Source organism: Leiobunum rupestre, chromosome 8, assembly GCF_980474605.1.
Source record: "Leiobunum rupestre chromosome 8, qqLeiRupe1.1.hap1, whole genome shotgun sequence".
In the NCBI taxonomy this organism is placed as follows: Eukaryota; Metazoa; Arthropoda; class Arachnida; order Opiliones; family Sclerosomatidae; genus Leiobunum; species Leiobunum rupestre.
The window spans coordinates 19,570,523-19,589,402 of record NC_143391.1 but is presented as its reverse complement, the minus strand read 5'-3'; the positions used below and the strand labels follow the sequence as shown (position 1 = coordinate 19,589,402).

Here is an 18,880-nt window from a genome sequence, read left to right as displayed (position 1 = left end):
ATCGGAGGGCGTTTTCCTTATGAAAATCGAGTCAAATAAAAGCTAATTATCATCCCCGTCTTTTGACGCGATAAATTGCATTTGGGAATTGTGGGTATAGCTATTTCTATGCATAAAAAATGGTTTCATAAACACAAAAACTTTTTTTTTCGGTATAGGAGCGCGCAAAATTTCAAATTCGAGGTAAAAATGTTACTTTATAAGGAAAAAACCTCCAACATTGGGAGTATAGCAGTCTGATAACTTAGGTTCATTTACTTCTGTTTACAAGTAATAGGGCGATCTGGTTTTGACAAATATGGCGGTTTTTTTCCAAAAGCAAATATTCTTATTGGCCGAATATTTTTGAACGAATTTTTGTTTTGTATTTATAATTCTGCTAGAAAATAGACCTGGTTTACAGATAATCGAAAAATATGGTGCTCTCCCATATAACCGAATTCCCATTAGACCGAATCAATATAAAGCCAATATATATATATGAAAATAGTACCAAGTTGGCGGGGTCCCATTCAACCCAATGAGTAAATATCCGATATTTTAAAAGTAATATATCCCTATGAGTTTGGGTTGGGTTGAGATAGGTTAGGTTGAATAAAATTATATTTATTTCTTGCATTTTTAAAGTTTTTCGTGAATTGATTTAAACACCGCCAAAATTGAAGGGTTCGGTCGAATCTGAAATCTCTCTTACTATGAGTTTTAAATTTTGAATTGAATTTTATAAATTAAACATTTTATTCCAAGTAAATATTTTTATCCAGTTATTATACGTGGTATAATTTAAGTTTCTTATTTTAAAACACTCGGTCCCGATTGTTTTGAGGTAAATAATTGAAAAATGTAATTTTTAAATTTGGAAGAAGGTTCTATAATTCCTATAAAATCCTATATTTTCAAAAATGTCCTATAACATCCTAAATTTTTAGTAAAATCCCTAAAAAGTCCTATACAATCCTATAATTTTGATATTTTTCCCATTTCAAATCCTGCCACTCTGTTAAATTGCTAGATTTTGCTATAGGATAAATTCCTATACAAAGTCACTCTAGTCTATACTTTTGTTATTGTTAATATGATTAGCTACTAGTATATTTTTGTGATGAAATGGTTCAATAGTTTCTATTTTCGAAGTTAAAATCAAAGATTTATTTCAATAAATATAGATTTTGTTTTTAATGCATAAAGTTAGTAAATGGAATAGCATATATAGTCCTATAAAATCCTATAAATTGAAAAAATAGACCTATAAAGTCCTATATTTTTAGAAATATAATCCTATTTTTCCTATAAAAAATTTTAAGATTTGAGTGGGGGCGCTGTTACAGGAAAATTAATATTTAAGGAGAGGACCCGCCATCAAATTTATTAACTTCCTTTACGACATCAGTTCCGTCTATACTCGGATAATCTAAATTTAAAACCATTAGTTCAGGTGGCCGGGTTACAATGTGTAGGAGGGTGGTGGCAAGCCCTTCACGCCACGCGAGTCAACAGCTCCCTACACTCACTATTAGCGTTAACCTCCACAAGTTTTTATGTAATGGGAAACCGAAGAGCTCGAGGTAAAACACCTTAAACCAGTGAGGAGAGAACTTGCAAACTCAACGCGGAAGGAGTAGTTCCGAGTTTCCACCCAGTGCCACAAACTGGGATCGAACCCGGCTCCTCTTGCTGCGAGGCGAAAGTGCTAACCACTCCGCCACCCCACCTTGTTTCATAGAGACGGAGAAACCGATGAACTCGAGGGAAATCCTCCTTTAATAAGTGGGGAGATAAATTGCAAACTCAGCGCGGGAGCTGTTCCGAGTTAGTCAAGATCGAACATTTTCGAAGTTCAGTGTTCTCATGGAGAAGGGATACCATTGGCAATTTCAGGCAGAGATATTTTATTTCCCGCTCTTTAAAAAGACCCTATTTCATAATTACTTTAAACGGATGTTCTCAGGGAACATCTTCATCCTAGGGATAACGCTTCGGATCCCCGATATTGAAAAATTATCGCGGGCTTTATAATAAAAGTATGACACATTGGGACTTAAATCCATATATCTCGATATGAGGGGTGTTAGGCGGCTAGTGGGACCCCGTAATAAGCGTATGGGTCGGAGAGGGGGCGCTTGGAGCGCTAGCTTGACCGCTCTCCAACACGCCGTCCAAAGTGGATTGAAACGAGGGGAAGGGAATTGATTGGGAGAGTTCGAGGGGGGGGGGAGATAGAAATTTTGAGTGCCCTATTATTGGGCCGGTCATGCTGATGTCCACTCTCTCTAGACTCACTTGGACACCTCCGCTCTAAGTCTCCCCAATTTTTATATATATTTTTTTAGTTTTAGGGTGGAAATCTAAAACTAGGAAATATTGGCAATGCGCGGGTCCGGGGGAGATGTTGATTTGTCGCCCCGAAGGGCCAAAGAAAACGGACGGGAGAAGACCAGGGGTCAGTTTGCGAAATCTCCAAAGCGACTCTGACAGGTCCAGGTGTCTCGGCCATACGCTCTCGCCATTTTCACCCGGGGGTGGCGGACAATGTCTGCATTATAGTCCAATTCGTCGTCACGTAGAACGTTATTACGGGCCGAATTGGCTTCGACTTTACCACTCTCCGGGCCTTCTTCGCTAACTATCCGATGAGACGGGCTTGAGCAAATGGTATTATCGCCCGTTATAGTGACCTCGCCTCCCCCCCGTCAATATTGCCTCCGCCGAGAGAGAGAAATGTTTGAAAAATTTGATTTGTCTTTTTTTTTCAATTCTATTCGCCATGATTTAATCTCGGAGCCCCAGAGTCCGAGCTGTCTAAACTACATCCAAAAAGGGCCGGACATATTTTTATTTTTTTTATTCCAACTGCCCGCTTTTATTATATATTATTTTTTTAGCTTTTAAAAAATTGGAAAAAGCTTTCATTTCATTCCTCTTTCAAAGTCCGAATTATATTTGTCACTGACGGGAAGAAAGAAAAGAGATTGGCGGAGAGAAAGTTCTTCGGGGGGACAATCGGCATTATTGGCGCCGCGTATGACTTTCATATTGTTTTCGATCCTCGTTTCAAGCCGGGGAAAATAGAATTTACGTGAAAGATGTTGGATGATCAAGCTTAAGTCGTAAAAGTTTATACGAGAAATAACGCGCGAATCTTGACCTCCCCCGGACCCAGGGTTACCCCCGTTTTTTTACGGGGGTAATTCAGAGTGTCATTTATCGACGGTCCTTCACTCGGGTCCCGAAGACGCGGCGCTTTTAATAAAAAGTGGCGCTCTTTGGCGATAGGCGCCAATGGCGACTCGTACTCTTTTCCGCGTTGATCGGGTCACCTACAGGCGGGCTGAGGCGACATCCCGAGTCCTCATCCGCTCGTAAAAGCGAAATTTCCCCTTCCTCGTTTCGGGGCGCCTATTTTCGGGTCTTTTCCGTGAAGGAGGCGCCGAAAACGTCCGCGTAAACGGCGAAGAGCCGCGAGCGCCAGACCTAAAATTGATACGTGCTAAGGGAGCCCTTCTTTCGCTATATCGGGAGTTTGAAGTATCTACTATAGAGACCATTTCGTTCGACGGTTAAATCGAAAGTAATTGGAAGGGTACGGTCTGTATGGCGGACGAACCGTCGATTGGACGAGGCTTCGACCGTAGTTAGTCGGCGGGGTATAGTATCGGCAGCTGTCCGACGTCACTAATGGAGCTTCGAATCTTGGGAAGTAAAACAGTCTCTTCTTCGCTTCCATCGACAGCTTAACTTTAAAGCGTCACGCGCGGATGTCGCTCCCGTAAAAGCACTCGCGGGATTTTTATTACGTATCTGCCGCGCTCCACTATCATAATAAGATGTCCATCCGGAGAGAAGCTGAGGAGTCGCTTTTTTCCGCTCTTCCCGTCTTTGGTTTTAGAGCTCTCATCCCTCCTCACTCCGGCTCTTCTTCGCTTCGTACCTATCTTTCTCTCTTAGGCTAAATTCTAGCGCCGCTAGTTTTTTTTCGGAGCCCCCGCGCTTCGGTCGGGTGCCGGTGCAGTCCGCCCCTTTGATAAATGGACGGGATCAGAGTTCCGCACCCTCCTATCTATAATCATAATGTCCATCTTTTAGAGTCGACCTTTTACTTATGGCGTAATAGCGTTGAGTGAGAGAGAGAGAGACCTCTATTCGCGGAGTCAACTCTTGGCAAATTGTATTCACGGCGTGTCGACAGCTTAATACGGGAGAGCCCCCTGTACCGACCGTCAAAAGGTTTCTTCTCTTTTTCAAATAAGGAAAGAAACGTGACGTGTTTAGTGGCGACGGACCATCTTTTAGTCGCTCCGTGTACTTCGATTTATAACATTACCTCGACTGAGAAAATTTTTAAACTCCTTTAAAGAGAGATCTGTCTAGTTTAGAAAACTATATAGCTCGAATTGAGTTTCAAGTACTTGATCAGGGTTCGTACACGACTTGGAATAACTGGAAAAGTCAGGGAATTTGAAAATGTTTCTGAAAGATCAGGGAAAACTCAGGGAATTTGAAAATGGTTCCAAAAGGTCAGGGAAAAGTCGGGGAATTTGAAAATGTTTCCGAAAGGTCAGGGAAAAGTCAGGGAATTTGAAAATGGTTCCGAAAGGTCAGGGAAAAGTCAGGGAATTTGAAAATGGTTCCGAAAGGTCAGGGAAAAGTCGGGGAATTTGAAAATGTTTCCGAAAGGTCAGGGAAAAGTCAGGGAATTTGAAAATGGTTCCGAAAGGTCAGGGAAAAGTCAGGGAATTTGAAAATGGTTCCGAAAGGTCAGGGAAAAGTCGGGGAATTTGAAAATGGTTCCGAAAGGTCAGGGAAAAGTCAGGGAATTTGAAAATGGTTCCGAAAGGTCAGGGAAAAGTCAGGGAATTTGAAAATGGTTCCGAAAGGTCAGGGAAAAGTCGGGGAATTTGAAAATGGTTCCGAAAGGTCAGGGAAAAGTCGGGGAATTTGAAAATGTTTCCGAAAGGTCAGGGAAAAGTCAGGGAATTTGAAAATGGTTCCGAAAGGTCAGGGAAAAGTCAGGGAATTTGAAAATGGTTCCGAAAGGTCAGGGAAAAGTCGGGGAATTTGAAAATGCTTCCGAAAGGTCAGGGAAAAGTCAGGGTATTTGAAAATGTTTCCGAAAGGTCAGGAAAAAGTCAGGAAATTTCAAAATGGTCCAAAAAAATAAGGGAAATTTGAAATGACCCCAAAAAAATCCGACAAATAAATTTTTTAAACATTAATTTATTCTACAAAAATGTTAAGGAAAATTTGACAATTTGGTCAGGGAAAATCTGGAAATGTCTGGAAATATAATTCCGGAAATTTTGTACGAACCCTGTTGATAGTTGGAAGTATTTTATTATTAGGAAGGAACCAAAATATTTATAAATATATATGTAACGTAAATGCGTAAGTATCTTAATAACCATCAGTATGATATTTTGTATTAATTATTATTAATAATAATAGGAATGACAAACATCCAAAATTATAACCGAAATTTTTTTCAAAATCTTAGGACAATCAGTGTTCCAAAAATACATTTTTTTTTTCGAATATTGCGCATGCCACTGGTGAATAGTGTAAATAATTGTAATTACTGGTTTGGTGTATGAGAAATTTTTAAAAAATTTCAAAAAAGGAATGCATCAACTTTATAAGATCTTTAACCGTAGTTTCAATGCTCTACAAGTCCGTTCCAAATCTGAAAGGTTTTATATCCATAAATGTAGGTTTAAGTTTTAAATACTGTAAAAAATTCTTGGAAATATATTATTTACCATTATCTACCATTATTTAGCACTTTTTCCATTTTTACCACAACGTTATTTACCATTTAAAAACCATTTCGGAACCCTGAGGACAATCATGGTTTAAGTCAGCAAAAACACTCTAGTATCTAAACATGCCTTATGCGAATATTCATACCAAGGCAGATAACGCACTACGCAAGTTTGGTTGCCAGTCCAAATCGGAGCTGGGCGAAAGTGTCGTTGTCGAAAAAAAAAGGTTCGGTAAAAAATTAGCATTAAAACAATTACTTATTATTATTATTACGTTACTTATGGTGGTAGATATAACTAACTATTTCCTCAGGGTGCTTATGCACATTGCCTAATAAAGCGCACAACCGCGATATTAGAAGTCGTCCGAAACCAACAGAATTTAGTCCCTTTTCATCGTGGTCGTCTGAATTCCTTTTACACACAATCCCTAGGGGATTTGTGTGTTTGTATTAGTTTCACGGATGGTGTCCGCCGCCGCCGCCGCCGCCACCGCCGCCGCCGCTGTTCTCACGATTTCTCGCGGTACGTTAGCGGTACAAAGACGCATGATAAGTCAATCAATTGAAATAATAATGCCCTCGCCGGCATTGTTAACATTTGTGAGATTGCCCCCCCCCCCCCGGAAGTGGAGCATTTGCCCACTTTAGTGATTTTTGGTTGATTTTCGAATTTAAAGGAACATACATTTTTACATTAAGACCTGCTTGGTTGAAAATTATATTTTTAGTTGGTGCTGATCATTTAATAATAATAATTATTATTATAATCAGCCAGGCTAATACCCAACGCACCACCTTAGGCCCAAGTCATCTTAAAGCGACTTAAAAATGCGTAGGAGGGTGGTGGAAAGTCCTTCATGCCACGCGAGCCTTTAGCACCCTACACTAACTATTACCGTTAACCTCTACAAGTGTTTATGGAAATGGGAAACCGAAGAACTGGTGGAAAAAAAAACCCTTTAAACCAGTGCGGAGAGAACTTGGAACTACTACTCCCGCTTTGAGTTTACGAGTTTTCACCCAGGGCCACAAGTTGGGATCGAACCCGGCTCCTCTTGCTGAATCACGTTTTCGGTTGCATTAAGAAATTAATTTCAAGTGAGATTTCTTGACAATTTGCGGGACCCCGCAACCCGCGTACGCCCTATTGTCATATTTGCATTTCGTGCCAATTGATACAGGCGCCATCTATCTCGTTCGCGTTTCGCTACTTTATTTCCAAAACCAGGTAACTCGAGTAATTTAGTTTGTCTAAAAAAATAATTTCAATTAAGGTGTTCGCGTTTTACTACTGTATTTCCAAAACCAGGTAACTCGAGAAATTCAGTTTGTCTAAAAAAATAATTTTAATTAACGTGTTCGCGTTTCTCTACTTCATTTCTAAAACCAGGTATCTCGTAAAATAATTTTCCGATAAAATTACTCTTGTTTACAAGATGATTGGAAATTGGTTCAAATTTAATATTGAAAATATAGTAAATACAACGGAAGGATTGTGTACTTAAATGTCCGTGCCATCTTGTTCTTATCACCTCAGGCGTGGTTCCGCCCCCGAATCGTGTTGTTTCTCCTCGCCTTCGTCCGCCGCCGACGGAATTCGTCCCTTAACGAGGAATTTTTTTCTCCTCGATCTCTTCTGTGTCTCTTTTTCTCGGCGGGCTAAACGACTCTTTGATAGAGTGAGGCATTAGAGGAGAACGGGCGTGTATCGCGTTTGAAAGTTGAAGAATAGACTCCCCTTTTTCTTATTTATCGAGAATTCCCGCCATTTTTCTTAATTATTTCGGATAGAATTGAATATATCGCTTTAGTTTAGCCTTTCACCTCGCTAATCCAGACGAATGGCCGGTCTTTACAAACGGCTACTTGCAACTTCACTTTCAACCTGGATAAGTTACTACTTTTGTCGGCTATGAAACAGTGTTGGACTTATTACTTAATGACCACACTCAATCTTCAATTTGCCGCTTTATTATTTAAAGGGGAACGGCCAAGGTTTTCCAAATATGGCCTTATTTCCGTATAAAAATATTAACAAGACGTTCCATATACTAACACGTACCTTTTTTTGCCTTGAAAAAATAGCTTTTGGCCCAAAAAGTTGAAACGAAAAATAACGCCAGTTGTTTGGGTTTGAATTTTCGCCGCCATCTTAGGATGAACGATTTGCGAACTATCCTAACTTTTAAAATCGCGCAATTTAGGCTTAGGTCGCTTATAACTGGAACGCGCCACGCGTGCAAAACAGATTTTCTGCTTCTTCCGCAGCGCGCGCTTTTACGTTGTTTTTCTGTCTAACCGACTTCTCACCAGGTGTCGCGGCGGACGCGCGCTTTTCGATTTCCCGAAATTTCTTTATTTTATTAAAAAATAACCACTCAAAATTTTTTGATGCGGTTTTCGCCATAAATTTTAGTTTTTAATGGGCTATAGGGCTATCTAACTGGTCAAAGCTTGACCGTTCCCCTTTAAAGAAATTCAAAATTACCCGAAATATGTTCAGTTTCTTTTCAAAATAAATTTCATTCAATTAAATTTGGTTAAGTATTTTTCGTGGCGTATTATTATTATTATTATGGCGCTTAAATATGTATTTATTTTTTAAATAATCCACATTTTCAAGAATTTATTTAACGTATTTCGCCTCTTAACTTTTTCCGAAACGTCTATTAGTGAGAACCTGCGAAGGTAGTATAGCAGGGTTGCCACATTTCAGGGAATTTATAAATGGGCCTATAAAGGCAGGGAATTTTAAGAATTTGTAAAAAGTCAGGGAAAATTCACGGAATTCAATTTTTTCTTCACATTTTTTTAAGGTAATTTTACTCTAAATCTATGACGAATTCTGTGATTATTATTTAGTTCCTTGAAAGTGTTCCTAATTTTTTAACGTTGCAATAACCTTTGTACTGATATTTAAGTTGATTTAAATTAACTTCTGATAAAAGTAAATTATAAAGTTAAAAATTGTCTAATTTAGCCTTAAAACGTCAGAGAAAAAAATCTAAAATGATCGGGAAAAACGGGAAATAGTCGACTGGGGGAAAAAAACGGGAAATTGTCGACTGGGGGAAAAAAACGGGAAATTGTCGACTGGGGGAAAAAAACGGGAAATTGTCGACTGGGGGAAAAAACGGTAAATTGTCGACTGGGGGAAAAAAACGGGAAATTGTCGGCTGGGGAAAAAACGGGAAATTGTCGGCTGGGGGAAAAAAACGGGAAATTGTCGGCGGGGGAAAAAAACGGGAAATTGTCGGCTGGGGAAAAAACGGGAAATAGTCAGCGGGGTAAAAAACGAAAAATAGTCAGCGGGGTAAAAAACGAAAAATAGTCGACTGGGGGAAAAAAACGGGAAATTGTCGACTGGGGGAAAAAAACGGAAAATTGTCGACTGGGGGAAAAAAACGGAAAATTGTCGACTGGGGGAAAAAAACGGGAAATTGTCGGCTGGGGGAAAAAAAACGGGAAATTGTCGGCTGGGGGGGAAAAACGGTAAATTGTCGACTGGGGGAAAAAAACGGAAAATTGTCGACTGGGGGAAAAAAACGGAAAATTGTCGACTGGGGGAAAAAAACGGGAAATTGTCGACTGGGGGAAAAAAACGGGAAATTGTCGACTGGGGGAAAAAACGGTAAATTGTCGACTGGGGAAAAAAAACGGGAAATTGTCGGCTGGGGGAAAAAAACGGGAAATTGTCGGCTGGGGAAAAAACGGGAAATTGTCGGCTGGGGAAAAAACGGGAAATAGTCAGCGGGGTAAAAAACGAAAAATAGTCAGCGGGGTAAAAAACGAAAAATAGTCAGCGGGGTAAAAAACGAAAAATAGTCGGCTGGGGAAAAATTGGGAAATAGTCGGCTGGGAGAAAACGGGAAATTGTCGGCTGGGGTGAAAACGGGAAATAGTCGGCGGGGGGAAAACGGGAAATAGTCGGCGGGGGGAAAACGGGAAATAGTCGGGTGGGGAAAAACGGGAAATAGTCGGGTGGGGAAAAATCGGGAAATTGTCGGCTGGGGGAAAACGGGAAATTGTCGGCGGGGTAAAAAACGAAAAATAGTCGGCTGGGGAAAAATCGGGAAATTGCCGGCTGGGGGGAAAACGGGAAATAGTCGACGGGGGGGGAATGGGAAATTGTCGGCCGGGAAAAAAACGGGAAATTGTCGGCCGGGAAAAAAACGGGAAATAGTCGGCTGGGAATTTGAATCTGATAATATTGCGTGTGGCAACTCTGTACAGAAAGATGAAAACTTCTCTGATTATAGAGAGATACTTCTGGTCGTTGCGTCGCGATTCTGCCATCGAAAGGGACACCATTAAAAAGTAAAAGACACGTATTATTTGTCGGAATATAAAAGAGGACGGAAAGTTTCGGTCCTAATGCGCTACACCTCCGAAGCCGCGTCCTCGTTATTCAGGCGCAGTCCACTCCAGCCGAGTTCGGAGCGCGCACCGAACATATCGTGTAGTGTTCGAACACGTAGTTATCAAGATGTTTCGAGAGTAGAAAAACGGAGGCGGGTCTTCTTCTGGCACTCCGTCTGAGGGCTGCCATTTCAACCACGAACCCGCTTATTCGGACGTCAACTTCACTCGTTCCGTACCATCCGCCGCGGTATCAGATGAGGCCTCCTTTTCGGACCAACTAATGACCTTCCTGACGTTCTCCTTCCGTTTTTAGCCGGCGGGTAAGAAGAACACCAGGGGTTAGGGGGGATAAAACTGTCCATTCTTCCCGTTCCAACCGTACAAGTGGACGTTTTGGAAAAGTCCGACGTTGTCACGTTACGAGGGTCAAGTCCAGGTGTGGGCGTCCCGCACCCTGTCGGCGGACGAGGGTACTAAAAACCGTACCAATCTATCCCCCTTAAAAACACCCTACCGGGCTCTTCGACGCCCCCCCGAACTTGATTTTGACAATTCGTTATAGCGAGACGCGTCAGGGTCAAGCTCCTACGGCCCCGCACCCCCGACTGCCTTCCCCGTTCTTCCGCGGACCCCTAAATGATATAGATCAGAGAGAGGCGAATACGTATAGAATTAGACGGTCCTGTTTGAAAATGAAGAAAAACAGCCTATGGGTGTTAGCGAAGGGGGGTGAGGAGACGCCTCCGAGATATTTGCGGTGCCGGGAAGAAGACAAAAATTACCCATTTCCCTTCCCTGCTAGACGTCTCCTTCTCAATCTTCTGACGGGTTTGGTTCGTCGCGTGTCGTTCTATCGGAAAAGTATCCTCGAGGCTAACGTAATTGAAGAAGTTTTTAAGACTCGTATCGGGCCCAGTTAGCGGACGAAGAGAGAAGCGAAAAAATGTCTTGTTCGCTTTTAATCCCTAACGCCTCGTTTTATATTAGAAACCGATCTTTCCCTCTGCTACACGCGCCGCATCGCTTTCAAAACTATAGAGATTGGCGTCGTCTAGTTGTGGCCCGCAGATTGACGTCTCTCTCGCGGCCCCAATAATAACGTTTGAGCTATTGACGCCTTCCCGTAATAAGCCGTTGACATCGTCCGCGCTGCTAGATTTTTATTTTTTTTTACTTCGATACGAACTGACCAATCTATCGAGTCGATCTCTTTCTCTCGGTAGTGGCCGAAAGACCCGTGTCCTATTCCGAAACTAAGACGTATTAAAAGATTCCAGCCTCTTTCCAGACTTTAAAAAAAAGTATTTTTTTATTAACTTGGTAGATGGCCGTGGCTTCTTCGATTCGGACGACAGGAAGTTATCGCCCTCTGGTGACTAAAGTCGGGGAATTAAAGAACAATTAAGCTTTAAATTCCATCACCGTCTTGTATACTTGTTTCTTCTTTCCGTCGGCACTAGTTGCTAACTCTTTAATGGCATTAGGTAGCTGCTAGTATAAAGTATAAAGTTCAGAAATTAAGATGTTATCGTATGTAACATAATTACTCGTAAGAAAAAATTTCAATGAGACCCAAAATTAAAAAATGCTAATAATCCTCGCGCTATTGAAAAGGTTACTATGGAAACGAAATCACGTGATCGCCAGGCACGACCCAAACTATAGATTGTTATACCTAGGAGCAACAAACACAACACCCCACACAAGGAGAACGCAACCCGTCAAAAGTCGTAGTTTTTCTTGCGTACGTTTTTCATTGGCTTTAGCGCCTGCTGCCGTCGGAAGGGGAAAATTCGGAAATTGTCTTCCCCCCCGCCCGTAAAACGTTCAGCGTAAAGGCTCGTGACGCTCGTCCAATGAAATTCGTACACAACCCTTCGTTAGCGTTTTTAAAGGCTAGCTGCGTTCTCCTTGCGTTTGTTGCTCCTATGTTATACACTCTTTAATATCCCGCGATTTTATTGCAGGTCTGATTTCAAATAGTGCATGCTAGGCCGCTTCACGCGGTAAAGTGCACGCGATGTCTCGAACTGATGAGCACGTTTTTGTTTTTATGAAACCATTTTTTATACATAGAAATAGCTAGTGTTGTTAATTTTCCGGAAAAATAAAATGCGGTAAAATTTCTAGAAAATATTCCGCAAATCGTAAAAATAAAAAATTGAAACATAAATTACTTTTTAAGGGTTTTTAATGTCTTTAACTTTTTATTGATATAAAATGTCTAATATCATTTAACATACTACAAAACATTAATAGTGTTAATCAGTTTAAACTAGTTTAAAGGTCTAGCTTTACTTTTAGATTCGAAAAAAATAAGGCGAAAATTCCGCTTTATTTAAATTTGCAAACAATATATTTGACTAATCATGGAAAAATAAGGAAAATTTTCCGGAAAAAAGGCCTCGGTCGTTTACCGGGAAATTTTCCGACTTATAACACTAGAAATAGCTATACCCACAATTCGCAAGTGCAATTTATCGCGTCAAAAGACGGGGATGGAAATTAGCTTTTTATTTACTCGATTTTCTCATAATTCCGAGCGCTATTTCGATAACTTCGGTTAATTTACTTCTGGTCCTACGCGATGCCTATCGCTACAGGAGTTCCCTCTGAAGGCCAGAAGGTCTTACGTACGTGATAAACAAATGTACATCGTGATACATAGTACGGTTTATACAGGGTGGAAGCTTCAGCCGTGGCCCAGCCTCGGTACTTCTCCTAGTACACCAGAGTGCTGCGGGTGGAACACTTCTACAGGCGCTGCTTCGGCCATTTAATCCGTTATTTATTTGTCGGTTAACTAATTTTGGTAAGAACAAAGTTACGCACTTGGTTTCCGCGATAGCAGACGACGATTTAAAACTGAAAATGAAAATAAAGACCTAGTAATTCCTACAAATTCTAGCTGGATAATTAAATAACGGATTAAGTAGCTGAGGCAGCGCCTGTAGAAGTATTCCACCCGCAGCACTCTGGTGTACTAGGAGAAGTACCGAGGCTGGACCACGGCTGAGGCTTCCACCCTGTATATTTCTAGTAACATTTCGTGATACATAGTACGGTTTATATATTTCTAGTAACATTCGCTTATAAACGAAGCCGATTTGCGGTAGCGATAGTGAATCTTTCCATCTAACGGCGTTAAGCGGAATCGGCCATCGCTGATGTTAGTCCGAATCAGGATTCCCTCGCTTCTTCCTTTGATCTCATTTTTCCCGAGATTTCTGTATGCGAAGTAGTACGTCTGGAAATTGGATGGAAAAATATCCATCTCTCTCTTTGGCTTTCCTCTCCTTTGGTGGTGGTGGATGTAGGATCATTTCCCTGGACTCTGTTCTCCCCGATTCCTTCTTATCTTAATGATAGCCGGCGAGCATCTTCCCCCTTTTTTCTTTCTTGTCTAGCGGAAACACTGCACCCTTTAGCATCGCGGGTACCATTTTTCCCTGGTACTACATTAGAGCATTTAGTTCTCTGGCCGCTCTGTATGTTAAGGATAGATATCTCACTCCCCCTCGTACGTATATGTCCGCGGGAAAGAGCCGAGAGGGGGGGGGTCTGGGAATCGGGGCCAGTGGACAGTGGACGTCCTCGCCTGGTCATTATGCTCGCGTCCAAAAAATATCTATACTTTTCCGCGTGCGTGTTACTACTGTATCCTCGAGACCTTATATCGGAGAACTTTCTCTCATTCGGATACTTTTCCATCAGCTTATGATCCTTCGTATTTCGTCTTGGTAAATCTAAGATGAGGCATTCGATGCTACGAATTCGATCATTATTCGGGGGAATTTAGTTTGATTTTGGTACATTTAATTACATTAGTAGTCATTTAACACTACAATAATTTAATTTAATTTAATTATTAACTCGTATAATCGGAGAGCAATATTTTAGGTAAAATTTCCATTTTACACTGAAAATGGAATATGGTAATGTACGAAAAAAGTTAAATCAACTTTTCGTTCAACTATCGCGACGAAATAGCGGTCGGGGATGGTTAACTTTTATTCAATAGATAAAGCTCTCAAAATTATTCGTAAAACGTTTTGATCAAGTAATTTATATTTCTGTATTATCCGATTAATTTTTTGATAAATTTGTAAAATTAATCGGAAAAACGAAGTTTTTTTCGATAAAAAGCTCAAATTTTACGAATAATACATGTTTTTTAATCATTTTCCGAAATATTAACCGGTAAATTTCTTTGTTTCCTTTTTTTTCGAAAAAAATCAATTTAAACATGGATAATGATTAACCGTCCCCGACCTCTACTACGAAAATATGTTATATTCGAAGTGTTAGTGCACATTTTACATCGAAGATGGCGCCAGTCATCCACCGCGATTTTCTGCCAACTCGGGGAAAGTTTTAAATCTCGGCGACGGTATAAACCATACCGAGTAACGTCATTGCTACCACGATTTCATCCGGGGATATATAAGGACTTAACGCGGCTGACGCGTAGCCAATGTGTGTGTGGGGGGTATCCAGCTAGCGACGGGGGTATTCAAACCTCCGTCTAATAAGATCTATTACGAAGGCGAGATAAGCGTCCCCGCTGTAAGGAGGCGGACGGCGAACAGTCTATTTTCCCTGGGAATTGATTGATCAAAGGAGAAGGCCCGGCCGCCGTTATTAAGGGCACGCGCCTATTGAAGCCTTCTCTTCCGCTAGGCCTCGGCCTTGGGATAAAGGCCCGGAGAGAGAGAGAGAGAGCTCGGGCTGCCCGTAAGAGGGTAAAAGTTGATTAGGGTTTTTGGCCGTGCATATGGCCCAAGACGTATCGCGATGAGCTTCCACACTTCCTATCTCTTGTTTGCAAACAGCTTTCGCTTACTATATATATATACATTACCCCGCCGTATACTATCCTTCGGCTCATCGCGGGTCTAAAGTTTATCTGACTGTACGTTCGTAGGCCAGTCTACGTGATTCCGCTATTGATATAACTATCAACTGTTGGCTTCCAAATCTAGTAGATTTCCACCTATACTTATATATTTGGCTTTGTTTTTTCACTCTATTCGTCGGAGTTTGAATTAAAAGCTCGGCCTGAAAGCTTCCGTTAAAAGTGACAATTTTCCCCACTTTTAGTCTTTCTTTCTGGCTAGAGTCGTTTGCTCATCTTCTTCACTAAGCCTTTACCATTTTCGTTAGACAACGGACGCCATAGCTTTTTCTGGGGATGGACGACGGCCGCTTTTCTACCCCCTCCCCTTCGGATGACCACCTGAAAAAACGCTTCTGCATTTAGAAGATAAGAAACGGACATCTCTCGAAAAAGCCTCGTTTTGGGGGACGCGGGGGACGCCCGAAATAGACGAGCGCTGGGCTGGCCTTGGGGGGGCAAGAAATACGTTAGATACAGTTAAGAAGTGGACGTCAGGGGGGGGAGGAAAAAAGCCCTCGTGATTTTTGGCTGGCGCTTTTAGTCCACGACGACGTTGGGCAAACATTGGTGCGAAATATAAAGAAAATATGGGGACTTATATTTTTTGGGGGGTAAGGGCGAAGGAAGATCCGAAGCGAGAGACAAAAGAGGGCCCGGAACAGCCCCCTCCCCCCGCGGAAGGGACTGGTCATTTGTCTGGATCGCGGAAATGGCGTCACCGACAGCTGTTCTACCGGGTTTTGAGGGTCCCTGGCTGCGTACCGGGATTTGGCCGGCTACCGGTTATATACGTCTTCGAGGTGGAGCCCTCATCTCGCTTATTAACGCCGACTCCGTCCCGAGCTACGAAAGGTACCGGTTATAAGTTACGTAGTTGCGAGGATCCTAGTCGCTCCTCCATACTCGAAATTCTTGTCCACTCTCGTCGCATCCGCGCCCCGATACGCCGCCCCGTTCGGCTCCCCCTCCGCCTCCTCAACTCATCCCGAAACTATCTGCTTTCTTTTTAAAGTTTTTGCGTCTCGCATTCTTGTTTTGTTTTATCGCCGTCGCGTGATTGAAAGCTCCCTCTGACGGCCGCCACGACTAATAGGTATAAAAGTTCGTCTCCGAAATTGCCGCTTTAAACATTCTATCTTCGTCCCCGCGTTCCATTCGGGGCCTTGGTCCAAAGTAGAGCCCCCGCGAAGGTATACCTCACGCGGCGCTTCGGTGTTCAGGGTGAAGTTAACATTCGGGCGGCTTATCTCTTCCGTCTTTAAATAAAAGTGTTAGATATTCGAGCTAAAAAGGGGGACTTCGTAATATCATTTTATCCCTTACATTTTATGAAGAATTGGAATGAAATCCTCCTCGGGGTGTTTTGTCCGCGACGCGCTGATTTTGTCGAAAGTGCTACAAACTTTAAAAGACGAAGGAAAAATCCTCCATCAGCCTGGAAGATGTTAAGAGGAGAGAGAGAAAAGTTAGAAAATAAGGGAGGAAGGGGGGCTTTCGGAGATTTAAAGAAAGGAGGGTGGATGGACGAAAAGAGGAGGGTCCACTTTTGGCTCGAGACGGGGTCCACTCTTAGCTGGCAGTGACGTTGAAACGCGAGATTGGGGAATTGGACGGCCGGCCAAGTGTCGAGTAACTCGCGACTCTCGTCTGTAGCGCTCTCTCGGACTTTGTTGTCTGAGTCTTAGTATCGATGGCTGAAAAGTGCTTTCAAGTCATTTACTCTCGCGTCTTCCAGGCTGCGCGCCTTATTTGATAGGGATAGATTCGACGGGCAACTTTTTGAGTCGCCCCCCCCCTTATCCTACGCTTTAAGGAGAAAAGCCTACGAGCTGGAGGGGATTGAATTTTTCGGCAGACTGAAAAACAATGTCCCGGTGCTTTTAAAAACTATAGCCCCGCTCGTGGCGCTACTGGCGTCAGTCGCTTCCGCCCCTAATGCTTGTTAAGGGCGTCTCCTTCCCTCTGCTCGGGCTCCGCCGCTGTAGTCGCGTATTAGTGTCTGATAAATCTTTGGCCCGTTGAAATGAAAAGATCCCCGTTCTTTTTCGAAATGGAGAATTTTTCAGCGCGCTCGTTTCGGGGATTGGGTTATCTCGCTCTCTCTCCGCTTTGATACATCTTTTCACTCGATCCCCTCTAGACGTTTTATCGTTGTTTATCATCCGGGCTCTACTGGCCTTTTTCAAACGGATTTAAATTTAAAGGAAATAAATCCGGTTTTTTAACATTTACTTTTTCCGACCTTCCTAATTTTAAACATACAGGGTAAAATTTTAAGGATCTGAGAAGTATGCCTGGTTTTTTTTTCCATTTTCCTACGATGAGTTAAAAGAGCGCTAGAGAGCTTCAAAGTTTGGCCTACTAGCCCCTGGAAGTAGGCTGCAACCAGCGCAAAACCAAGCATCAGGGAAATGCGAACATTAGGGTTTGGGTTCGTGTGATAGGTAAAAAAGGACTTGATAAACAAATCGACGTAACCAGCGTAAAAAAAGTAAACTTGAACAGTATTTAAAGTCGTGATGGACCGCGATTTCCCATCACTTTCAAACTGCAACAATGGAGGTCACTTCGGAAGAACTGGCGGATATGCATTTGTTTTTTTATCTCAATTCCCACCCATTCGCAAATTTATCGTACCCCTGAAATCGCATTTCCCTGCTGCTTGGTTTTGTGGTTGTTGCAGCCTACTTCCAGGGGCTAGTAGGCACGATTTTGAAGCTCTCTGGCGCCCTTTTAACTCATCGTAGGAAATTGGGGGAAAAAAACAGGCATACTTCTCAACTCACCCCTTGCAACTCCTTAAAATATTTGCGTAACATTTTGAAACACCCTGTATAACAATAATTTCAAACTTGTAGCTTCAGAGCTGTACTAAACAGATCATTTTATCCCCTCCATCGCGGCGAAAGTAATCAATTCCGTTTTTATTGGGACACGCTCCCAGTTTGAAATTGAGTCGGGTGAACCCCCTCCCCGCGTGATCGACCTCCGACCCAATTTTCAACTCCCCCGACTTCGAAAATTTAATGGTTTTCAAAACTGATTTTTACAACCTCTCGTCGTGTAAATAATGGAGTAAAATTAAAGGACAAATAAGGGGCAACAGTCCGCGTAACAAATGAGGTCGAAAAGAGATTGATTTGAAGTATTTTGGGAGCTATATTGAAATGACTAGAGGTCGGCGGAACAAATAAATTAACCGCCAAAATTTCAATTAATCATTAAAATTAGTATTATTTGTTTTATACGAATAAATTATACGATTAAACAACGATTTAACATGCAAAATTAATCATTTTTTTCCAATATTTCTGAATAATTCTCTGTTATGGATAAATATAAACAATCGTATAATTTCTTATTCAAACGCCGACCTCTAGAAATGACCCTGAAAATGGGGAAATGGGAAGTTTTCTGGAATATTGGGAAAGGGTGCACTTTGTCATATTCGCGTTACCCTGATCTCTCTTCGACCCCCCTCGCGTTGGTGGCTGGACTCTGTCAAACGCCGACCGGTCATTAATTATAAGATGGGCAACGTCCGGTAGAATGGCTGTCATTGGCATGCGTTTTTCCCACAGATCCGAAGATGCATTACGTCCAGAGGCCTCGGTTATGGACTAGCTAAAGGCCGCTCGGACTGCCGCTGACCATCACGCGAATCTCCGCCTCTCCCTTTCAAATACGCTGCCCGACTCATCATCGATTTAATCCGAGTCGCCCCTAAAAGACTCGGACGCCAGCGGGCGGTCTTTCCCCCCAAACAACATCCAACTTTCGCGATCTAGTCGTCCTCATCTTTCAGTTTTGATATACTTCGAAACCGTAAAGGTCCAATTAGTTATTTTTACGTTGACTTACTA

General features: G+C 42.1%; 1 protein-coding gene across 13 annotated transcripts in view; it reads left to right on the top strand.

The window, feature by feature from the left end:
- Window positions 1-18,880, top strand: part of LOC149932663 (uncharacterized) — a 234,450-nt gene that overhangs the window by 126,590 nt on the left and 88,980 nt on the right. The window lies entirely within an intron of this gene.